The 11,561-nt window shown below is 36.0% G+C and overlaps 1 long non-coding RNA gene across 1 annotated transcript in view; it reads right to left on the reverse strand.

The window, feature by feature from the left end:
• Positions 1-11,287, reverse strand: part of LOC140959266 (uncharacterized) — a 98,410-nt gene extending 87,123 nt beyond the window's left edge. The window contains exon 1 of the long non-coding RNA XR_012171959.1: positions 11,229-11,287. This is a non-coding gene — a long non-coding RNA (uncharacterized lncRNA). The remainder of the gene's footprint in view (positions 1-11,228) is intronic.
• Positions 11,288-11,561: the final 274 nt, after the last annotated feature.

The raw sequence follows: 11,561 nt of genomic DNA on the forward strand, positions 1-11,561 counted from the left end.
TGTGGTCTCAAAGCCATCGGGTATTCCTGTCTCCCGCTTGACTCTTCAAAGGACACCGCTGACAGCGATCTCCAAACAAATATCCCTTCTCCCTAGAGCATATATGATTTCATGTATGTTTCTTCTTAATGGAAATTCTCTTGCTTTATTTATTCGCACGTTTGCCTTTTCATTTAAACTAAGTGGAAGTCTTCGGATTGAATTAAATTGGTCCGAACATAAATGGATGTAATACCTCCAGGTCGGAACAGTTATTCTTCCAAAATGAAATCGAATCTCTTAACAATGTAATTTAACAAGCTTTATCAAGACAAAAAAACTCGGATAAAATAAAATCAGACCTATTAGTTACATGCATTCACAAATTGCACCAAGTTACACTAACTCGAAGAAACAAAACCAGATGACCTTTTAATAACATATCTTAACAAAATTTGCCAAGTCAAACCAGCTCGACTAAAGTGAAATCGGACCTATCAACTATATGCCTTCATAAATTGCATCAAGGTACACTTGCTCAGATAAATGAAACTGGAACTTTTAATCACATATCTTAACAAGATTTGCCAAGGCTAACCATCTCGGTTTGAGTGAAAATCGGACCAATTAAATACATGCCTTCATAAATTGCACTAAGATATTCTAGCTCGAAGAAACGAAACAAGACCTTTTAATCACATATCTTAACAAGACTACAAGGAAAACCATCTCGTCGAAAGTGAAACTGAATCTATTAATTATGTGTGTTCATAAATTTCACCAAGCTACGCTAGCTCAAGGAAACAAAATCGAACATTTTTTTCCCACGCCTATTTTCAATTTTGAATTTTTAATTAAAACAGTTATATCATTATTTCCGTTAGTCTAACGATCGTATTTAGAGGGATCCTAAGCCTCTGGATCCCTATTGATACGACCGTCAGTATTGCATCCATCTTGCCTATAAATATTGGCATGTATCTTGTATTTTCATACATTTTAACCTCCTATGCAGCTCGAATCTCCAACATCCTTTTTCATTTTGTGATAGGTAAGCATTTTGCCCCTCTTTTATAGCTTTCATACTCTTAGCCAAGTATGCTTCCTCACTCGCGCGTCCTTAGTGTTTCCTCCAGCCTACGTCGGGCTAATGAAGAGTTTGGCTATTCTGACAAAGAAGGATCTTCCCTAGCTAGAAAAGCATAGCAAATCACCAAGCCACCTCCCTGACCTAGATTCCCCTTCAGGACTATGGAGGAGCTTCGGGTTGGTGCCCAAGGTTGATGGTACAATGATCTTCCCACCAAACTCATACCCTCCCAAACTCCTCTTCACGAGTCTTCGTACATATTCTTGAGGACCGTGCTATTCTGATTCACTCTTTCGACCAACGCCCCTATTTACCCCTTCCTGGCTTTTACACCTTTTAGAAGAATCAACTCGAGCATGCACTTCATTTTCCATATCACCCTTTCCTCTTAGAAGTGAGTTATTTTTACCAAGCTCATTTAGGCCAACTGGCTCCCAATGGCTTCCGCCTATTAACATCCATATATGTAATTTTTCAAGCTTTGGGCCTCTCTATCTCTTGTTTTATTCTACACCATTTTGTGTACATATGGAGTTCGGGTGATGGATTATTTTATCTTTTTTCTCTTCCCGACCACAAATTCCTAATGAATTGCCTTTGGAATTCTAAGAATTGGCATGATAACAATTACTTCATTAAGCCTCTGAAACCCCGGTACTGCATGCTTCAATGGTAGAACATGCTCTCATCGATTCCTAAATTTTTCCGTTTAGTCCTAATTACATGCTTTCCATGGATACCGTAGTGAGTTGATTTTTTGACTTTAATATACTAACCTTAGAGGGAAATTTATGTCGTTATCACTTGAGAGTGGTGGGCTTCCCACCCACATGTCTTCCGGATAATGCTTGATCGACCGTATTTCATGCATGCATGCATTTTCACCGTTAGTCAAGGTCTTTTGTGTTACCATCTCACATATATCTTGACACATAAGATAATCGCCAATGCTTCAATCTCGATGTCACCAAAACCCAACACCCGAAGAGGAACGAGCCCCACCACTCAACTGATCTCTCAAAGTTGACCACCGAGTCATCAAGCTGAATCATCCAGCACATCGCCCAAGCAGAAGAAGAAAATTCCCTAAGCATATTGGAATCTCGACAAAGGAAAGGGTGTGGACATGTTGTCAGGTGCCCTTCCTCCACCTCGCCCTTGTGTCATTTCACCTCCACCTCTAGGGGGACAATCCCAGCCTGCCCTTCTCGGATTTTGGAACTATATCCCAACAACATGGAACCCCTTGGCAAGGGACCGAATAAAATTTTTGATCAAATCATGCACCACATGCCTTCCATTCCCAACTGGGAACACCTAAAGTGTCAAGATTGGTTTGACGTGACGATGAAGATGGCCAAAAACATGCAAAAAGTATGATCTCAATACAAACATTCACCTGAACGTATATTGTTACTCATATCTTCCATTCCACAGGCCCATATTTACAGGTGCTAGGTGATATATCTCGCAAACGTTTTGCTGGAGAGGCATCAGAGAAGCTTGAAGGATGTGAGGGATAACCTTCAAGAGAATAAAGCTACCGTTGATAAGGCATGGGAGTCCTACTTTCAAGAGCTCCGGGATTTCCAAGTGTGGACCTGAGAAAAATTCAACGAGAATAAAGCTACCTGTGTGACTTAGAAATGGAAAACAACGACATTAGTTTAGGTCGTCAGTCGGAACATTGAAGGAATTGAGGCCGCCTACAAGGAGAGGTTCTTAAGATTGGACGAATTCAAGCAAATATGAGGTCCCAAGGATTTAATCTTACCGTGGATTTATTCAAAGAGCATGGCTACCCTCTTAAAGTGATGCCCTCACTTATCTATCCACCATTTCCGCGAACCTACCCACTGATGACCCTTCTCCTGACATTCTCCTAACATAAAAATATCTTGTAATGACTTTATTTTGTACTCAATGCTTGTAAATAAAAGCTTATTTTCCTTATAAGTATCTCCTTTTCTTTTTATTCTATACGCACGAGCTTCTCACCCTTCAAATTATTAACTTTAAAAAAATCAGGAAGACCTTGGTTTTTTTAAGGTCTCTGAGCTCAGATATGCATGAGCTCCACCCTTCAAATTATTAATTTCAAATGAAATCTGGGAAATGATATGAAGATTCACGACATTAGTTATGGTTTCGGGAAACACGAGTTGAACCAAATAAAAAGAGACTAATTTTATTTTAAAGATAAATCATAGTGCTACAAATTTATGTTTTGAGTTTTGTTCAAATAGTTTTGGAAATAAGGCCAAAACCACCCTGAATGGTGTGTGTGTCGTACTTTTCTGCACGGACACAGTTTGGTAAAATGGGCATAACGTTTTTGTCCCTTGCCCAAATGGAGTAATGTCCAACACAAATGAAAGTCAAAATGTAGACTATAACATTTATGTTAACCACTTATTATAATTCAGGAAAAAAGATAAAGTTTGGGACAGAACAAGGCGCACACCCGCACTGAAGAACAAGCACACTTGCGCTACTATGCTGGTTTTTAAATTTTTAGGACAGCAAGCCAAGCACCGCCTATGATATAAAAGTGGTGAGCATGTGCCCGACACCATGTATGCAAGTTTTAAAAAATTAAAAATTGAGGGCTTAGGATTTAACCTCATTTCTTCACTCCCAAACACGAAAAAAGATTAAAAGGACAAATCCATCATCTACCCAAGAATTTCAACCTAGGATGTAAGTTTTCCTCCTCCAAATTATGATTTTTTTTGATGTTCTCTGAAGAATGGACCTAGGTTACGAAAATTTAAGATAAATTGATAGCTTTTAATGAATTAGAACTTGTAGATAATAAGTTTATGTTGCAATATTTGCTACCTGCAAGTGTACGGTGTTAATACTCGGTAGAGAACATATATCGATCCCACAAAAAGTAAAATTTAATTATAAATTAATTAACACAATTAAAATAATCAGACTTTATTTAGAAAATTTAATAGAATGTTTGTTGTTAATGATGAACAAAAATTAATGAAAGCGCGCAAACGATTTAAAATCAGTGAGAATAAGAATCTAGAGGTGCGATTTTACTTAGTCTTCACTATATTATATTATTATTGACATCTATATTTATAATTTCAACATGTTTACTACCCAAGAATTATCAACTATTCATACTCCCTTCCCAAGTGCTGCGTAGGTATCAATTATCTAAAGTCGATTCCAATATCCCTATAAAAAATCAAACAATAAATAATTTAAATAGCACAATAATTCTTTTAATGGATTCGTTGGAGTTATAGGCCTTCCGAACTCTATAAACACCAACGATATATTTTCCTATGGTCCTATTCAAAATCTCCTCTCCCGAGTGATACATCTCAAATTAATATGACAATCCAATTAGTGATTAAGTAATTGAAAGCAATAAGTTCCGAAAATATAAATAAACAAAGAAGTAATTCTCATATATAAATCAACAATTCATAATTAAAGATCTGACCAAGAACGTCGCTATCTATATTTAATAAATTAGTTCATGAATGAAAAACAACAAAATAAATTAATTTTCTTCAACATCAGTAATAGACTAAAATTAAGTAAGAAGAAGGGAAAAAGAATCAAATCAGAGTTGCGGCTCCATCCCCGGTAGATGTGTTCTTCATCTTCGTTCTTTGTTTTCGCTCTCTTTTCCATTCTCTAGATTTTTGTGCGTGACTACCACTCCCTCTTGTGGTTAGGGTTTAATTTTTTATAAGTGCGTGAATGGTTGCGAAAGCCAAGAAAAGCCCGTTAGATTCTATCTTCTGTGTGTGCGCGGCTGTGCAGGATTTCACGCATCCATGCGCGAGCTTCTGGTTTTTGCGCAACTGCGTTGCGCACGGGTTTCCGTGCACGCGCTACTGTTCATTTTTTTTCCTCGCTTGTGCTTCTTCTGCTTTCTCGTTCCCTTTATTCTTTCATTTTGAAATTTAATTTATTCCTTGTTGGTCACAAGTTATGCGCTCATGCTTGATTCCTGCAATAACATGAACAACTGCCAAAACACGTAAATCTGTTCGATATTCGCACACTTTCATGTCACTTCATTGGGTAATTTAAGTGTAAAACTTGCACATATCAAATTTCTCCAAACTTAAGGTTTGCTAATCACGAGCAAATTGTAAATATTACATACAATGTTGTTCTAGGAAATTAATAAAACGCAAGCGGTGAAAGAGAGTAATCATTATGCCTCAAATATCATATGTCTAAGTTTTTCAAGTTCGATGCATGCACCCATTACTTAGCAGTTCACGTGTGTGTGGATAGTCAATCTCATATACCCAATCCAACATAGTGATAGATTTAAGCTTCTAGTTTACCTCATAGAAACATAAAATTTTTAACTCAAGTTTCAAACTATCTTCTATGGAAATAATTATATACGCACAGATCACCAGGACTTTTGGTTAAACATTTGGTTCAAAGATACTAAAGAAAATCATACCAAAGTGTAACGTGATGTCACGAGATGTGTATTTATATGTGTAAATGGTCAAATTTGATACTCGTTGACAGTGCTTTTGGAGTGTCCATAAGCTTAAATTTAACGACTCTTCTCCACTAGTATATTGGATACGCTTGATGTATCTCCCACACTAAAAGAAAGGTCTTCATTGAACTCTTTTAGGTAGCTTTTTTCATTTTTTTCCGATATAGAACAAAATCCTCTTTTTCTTTTTCTCAATCTTTTAAAGTCACTTTCACATGGGACAAGATCATGGAGTACATGAATATCTCTCAACTACTTTGTGACTTAGGCAGAGCACATCTCATGGTCAAGTATGTTGATTGAAACAGAACTGAGAAATTTAAAACACATTGAGATATAGTCGTCATAATATAAACATTTCAGAAAACAAGATGAATGAAACTAGGGAAACACTTTCCTTAAAGCACAACTCATACTCTATCCAGATATTCTTTATACTATTAACTCATAAACTCCTTTAGAAGCATTCTATTTTATCTCTATCAAACTACAATTTTCAAATTAAACTCCTTGAAATTTGATTATTTCAACGGGAACACAGTATCCAATACTTTTGTGACCCTCAATGGTTCAGGGATACAACTAGCTGTGAGTTCACATCTCCATATGATTCAAAATAACATTTATTCTTGTTCGGGCCCACACTAATTAGCCATTTTTTCATCAACTCATTGATTAAGAATGTCAGAATTCACTTTCTATTGCACCCATCGGATTATGGTAGGAACATCTAGTATCATCGCCATATGATCTCCTAGGTATTGGTGATAGTGCCTTCAAGAACGTTAAGTCATGGTTAGTGTATAGTACGGTACCTTTAACTCGTATATCCCGATCGAAACTGCAACCATTAGTATATCAAGAATTGCATACAAAATTGGTAATGATGTGGTGTATCTTTAAGTAATAATAGTGACATGATATGTGCAACTGAGGAAACACCTTTCAAAATGCACATGTCTTACTTTGGCCAGAGATTCCTCGTACTATAAACTCATGAGCCACATAGGATATCTTCACCTGTAGGCGAACGGTGAATCCCCGACCACATCGAATTAAAGATAGATGAATAACGATGGGGTATGTTGTGCTTAGAAAAACTTTTGCGTTTATCTTTCTGTTTATATATATCCCTGTTTGTAAAAATGTTTCTTATCTGTTATTTATTCTTCCAAGGACGGCTGCTTGAAAATGTGTAATTTCAAATGAATAAGAAAATTTTGTTCTATATTTTTCCTTTTTTATTGCTATTAAATGATTTTGATATTCATACGAAGTAGCCAATTTTCTAATGACAAGGTCCCGGCGACCCGTTTTACCACGCATGTTAATTTGCTCCTACGTATTTCAAAACCGCACCCAATGTCGCTACCTGAAAACCGTCAGTTGGGTGACTAGGGAAACACTTTCCCTAGTTTAACATCATATAAAAGCATATGCATGTTGGATGTTATCCAAGATGTTGCAACATCCTAGACAACATCAGTGAGTGATTATTATACATACAAATTGAGAGACTTCCTAAGGTTTGAAAATCTCTTAAAATCTAATAGTTTTGTGAAAATATCTGTCAGTTGCTTATCAGTTCCAACAAATTCCATTTGGATTATTCCCTTCTCAACCAAATCTCGAATAAGGTGATGTTTGATGTCAATGTTTTTTTGAAATGGCAATTCCACTCGAGTTGTCGCAGTAAACTATCAAGGTCTCATTGTGGAAACCGTAGTCCTCTACCATTAAGTTCATCGACAAAAGTTGTGAACAGCAGCTACCAGCTGCCACATATTCAGATTAAGCAGGTGAGAAGGATACACAGTTTTTCTTCCTGGTATACCGTGACACAGTTATTTCCTAGGAAAAACATCCATCAATGGTACTTTTCCTATCATCTAATTCTCCAACCCAATCAGCATCACTAAACCCATAAATTAGTGTTAGTTTCCTCTGTGTACCATAATGCTAGATCTACAGTCTCTGCAGTGTATCTCAAAATTTTTTTTATAGGCTTTAAGTGCATGATCTTAGGATTATTTTGATATCTATTACAAAAACAGATGTTGAACATAATATTTGGGCGGCTCGAAATTAAATAAAGTAGAGTATCAAGATGCTGCGGTACATGGTGTTGTCGAAACCTGCGACAACATCTTACCTAGTTTTTCATTCGATCTCATTGGAGTTTTCATTTGTTATCATGTTCATTTGAGAATTTCTTCACCGGATATTTAGCATACTTGCCTTGACACATAAAAATTTCATCAAACAATTGTTTGATTTTAAGTCCGAGCAAGAAACTTAACTAACCTACCATACTTATTTCAAATGTCAAAGACATACATTCAACAAAATTGTCCAGATGATTTTTTGAAGAAGCACCAAAATTATATCATCAACATAAATTTGACATATAAGTATATCATCCTTCGACCTTTGAATAAAAAGAGTTTTATCGACCTCACATCGTTTGAATCCAATGTTAAGCAGATGTTCAGTTATCCTACCACCATGAATGTGTAGCCGGCTTTAGTCCATACAATACCTTCCTTAGCTTGTACACAAGGTCCAAGTAACGTGGATCTTCAAATTCTTTCGGTTGGCTCACATGTGCTTCCTCATTAAAAATTTCATTAAAAAAATCATTTTTCACATACATTTGATAAATTTTAATACCCATATGACATGCAATGGAAGGAAATAGTCGGACTGACTCAATGCGGGCTACAAGAGCGAATGTTTCATCAAAATCAACTTCCTCAACCTGTGTATATCAAAGAGCAACCAACCAAACTTTATTTCTAACAAAATTTCCTAATTCATCAGTTTTTTTCTTAAAAATCTATTTAACATGTTCAGGTCTTGGAACTAAATATCACACATCATTGCGGACAAACTGTTTCAGTTCCTCATGCATAGCATTAACCCAAAATTCATTTTTTAAGGCTTCATTAATGTTCGTTGGTTCAATGTGTGAAACAAAGCATGAGTGTCTTACCTGACAGTATGCCGAAGTCATGCATACTAACCCAATCCTCTTCAGGTAGTCAAATTTCTCATTCTGTCGAGTTTGCATGTCTCCGAGCATAGCTCATATGATTTAAGATGAAGAGAGATCCTTTTGGATTTTTCTAGAAATGTTCTTCCCAATATTGTTACACCATCATCATTATCCATCGTTTCATTACAACACCTGACACAACATCTGTGTTTACTAGTGGCGTAGATGTTTCCAGCAGACCATCTACATGATCTTTAATTGTCTTTCCTGTCTAATCTGAAAATCATTAAACACAACATTAATTTATTCCATAGTCGTTCGAGTTCTCAGGTAAAAAATTCAATATGCACGACTATTAGTTGAATATCCAATTAACAAGCATTTATCACTTTTGGAATCAAACTTGGCTAGGTGATCTCTGTCATTTAACACATAGCATAAAACCCAAAAACATGAAAATAATTTATGTTTAACTTCTTTCACATGATGATCTCATAGGGTGTCATAGTCGAACCACTTCTTAAATACACGCGATTTGAAATATAACATGTGTTTATGTCCATAGCACAAATTTTTTTTGAATATTTTTGGACTCAACATGACCCGACCCATCTCCTGCACAGTCTGGTTCTTCATCTCACCGATATCATTTTTTTTAGGAGTATTTGGGTCAGAGAACTCATGTGATACACCTTTTAAAATTGATTTTCAAACCAAGCAGAAGTCTCTCAAAATAATCTTTCGTAGTAACCGATTAAATATTTTGGTAAATCATTTAAAATATATGCAAGTTGAATGAGTAAAAATATTTTGGTTGCAACATTTTATCAAACAATTGGTATGCAATATTTTGGTATTTGAAATAAACATAAAATTCTTCAACAATGTATTTTAAAAATTAATTGCAATAAATAAATAGGCACAAATCTGTTTATAGATGTTCTGATATTAACAACTCATACGTCACCCCCTTCTTCCCATTGAGATACTTTGATTTATACCACTATTTGAACAAACACATTTCAACTTAGAACTTATCTATTTCCTAATTGAAACTCCTAGTACACTCTCGATTGCAGGCCGCAACCTCACAATCCACATAATACTTAATGTCTCTTATGTTAATACTACAAACATAATCTTTTATATATCTTTGTGTGAAGACTCACTCAATTAAACTTTAAAAATCAACTCTCATGTATATGTATAAGTGAATGTGTGTGAGGATTTAATTATTCACAATGTATTTATCTCACAAATGTATCATCACACTGTAACGTCTATTGATTTAAAAGTGCGAAATTATTTTTTATTTTTTTTTAAAAAGCTTGCATTTTTGAAATAACATTTAAAAATGATCTTAAATATTTGACAGTAAAAATAGTGCAGTTTAAGATAACCAAACTCATCCAAAATCATACGTAAACATAAACAAAATAAAATCTTAAAATCATCAACGTATAAAAATCTTCATATCCTCTCATATCTCATAAATCATAATGCAGAAAACATGCGGTCCTCGGGTCGTGTCACCCTACTAGGTCTGCCTACTCAGAGTTCGCCACCCACCTCCAGTCCCCTCATCATTAAGCTCACCTGCATCACACATTACTAGTGAGTCTAAAGACTCAATACACCTATACCAGGAATCACAAGTACATATACATAGCACACGGCAGTGAAAAGTACCATAACCAACAAATATTTTGTGAACTTAAAGCATGAACATAAACATGACGTATAAAATCGTAACGTGTCAAAGCATGTCTCATCATGTCATCATATACGTATACATTTTATTTAATTGAATTCAAATCATTAGTTGTGACTTTCGTATCAGCTCTATCGTATCAGTTCTATTCGATGGATCCATCTACGTATAACTGTGGAACCCGGCGGTGGGGACATCAACGACAACATTACCCGTTCACTGAGCCTTGGCCTCAGCTCATCATATCTCATGTCATTGTATACATATACATCGTCAGTCACAACAATNATAACCAACAAATATTTTGTGAACTTAAAGCATGAACATAAACATGTCGTATAAAATCGTAACGTTTCAAAGCATATCTCATCATGTCATCATATACGTATACATTTTATTTAATTGAATTCAAATTATTAGTTGTGACTTTCGTATCAGCTCTATTCGATGGATCCATCTACTTATAACTGTGGAACCCGGCGGCGGGGACATCAGCGACAACATTACCCGTTCACTGAGCCTTGGCCTCAGCTCATCATATCTCATGTCATCGTATACATATACATCGTCAGTCACAACAAATTCTCATCCTTCAAAAACATCATCATATTCACCACTTAATAAAAACATACATAAACGTAACTTTTTCTTTAAAACCAAGCATGCACCGTATTTATCATAATTTCATAAAAATCATATACATGATGCATAAACATTTAAAATATGATAAAAATATATTCAGGGCGCTGCCGGACAAAAATCTCACCCCGGGTACAGAATGACCATTTTGCCCCTGGAAACCCAAAATGGCGGTTCAACTCTTGGACCTCTAAAGATTGACCCGAGGCTTACCAAACTCCTTAAAACATTTCAAAACATTTCAAAACATGTTTAAAAGTATTTCTTAGACATAAACTCGAGCCCATTACAAAACTTAATCGATTCATTTTAAAACTTGGACCGGGGTCCCGGTTTTAACCCGTATCGACTCGAAACTTAACCAAATTTTTACCAACTCTTCACCACATCTTATAAACATCTAAAAGGCTCTAAAACCATCAAGTCTAAGCCCCTAAACCCCTCGGCCAAGACCTGCAAGCTGCTGGAAAAATTCCTAACCCACCTATTCGAACCCTTTGTGCATCACCTATCCAGGTTTTCTTCCCTAACTCCAAAACCAGGCGGATCAGCCAAGACTCGACCTTCCCTAGACCACCCTAGGACTCCTCTGGACCCAAAGAAACCATGGATACACCCCCATGCAAGAAGCACAGCTCGTACGATCGAA

Source organism: Primulina huaijiensis, chromosome 2 (assembly GCF_012295235.1).
Source record: "Primulina huaijiensis isolate GDHJ02 chromosome 2, ASM1229523v2, whole genome shotgun sequence".
NCBI lineage: Eukaryota > Viridiplantae > Streptophyta > Magnoliopsida > Lamiales > Gesneriaceae > Primulina > Primulina huaijiensis.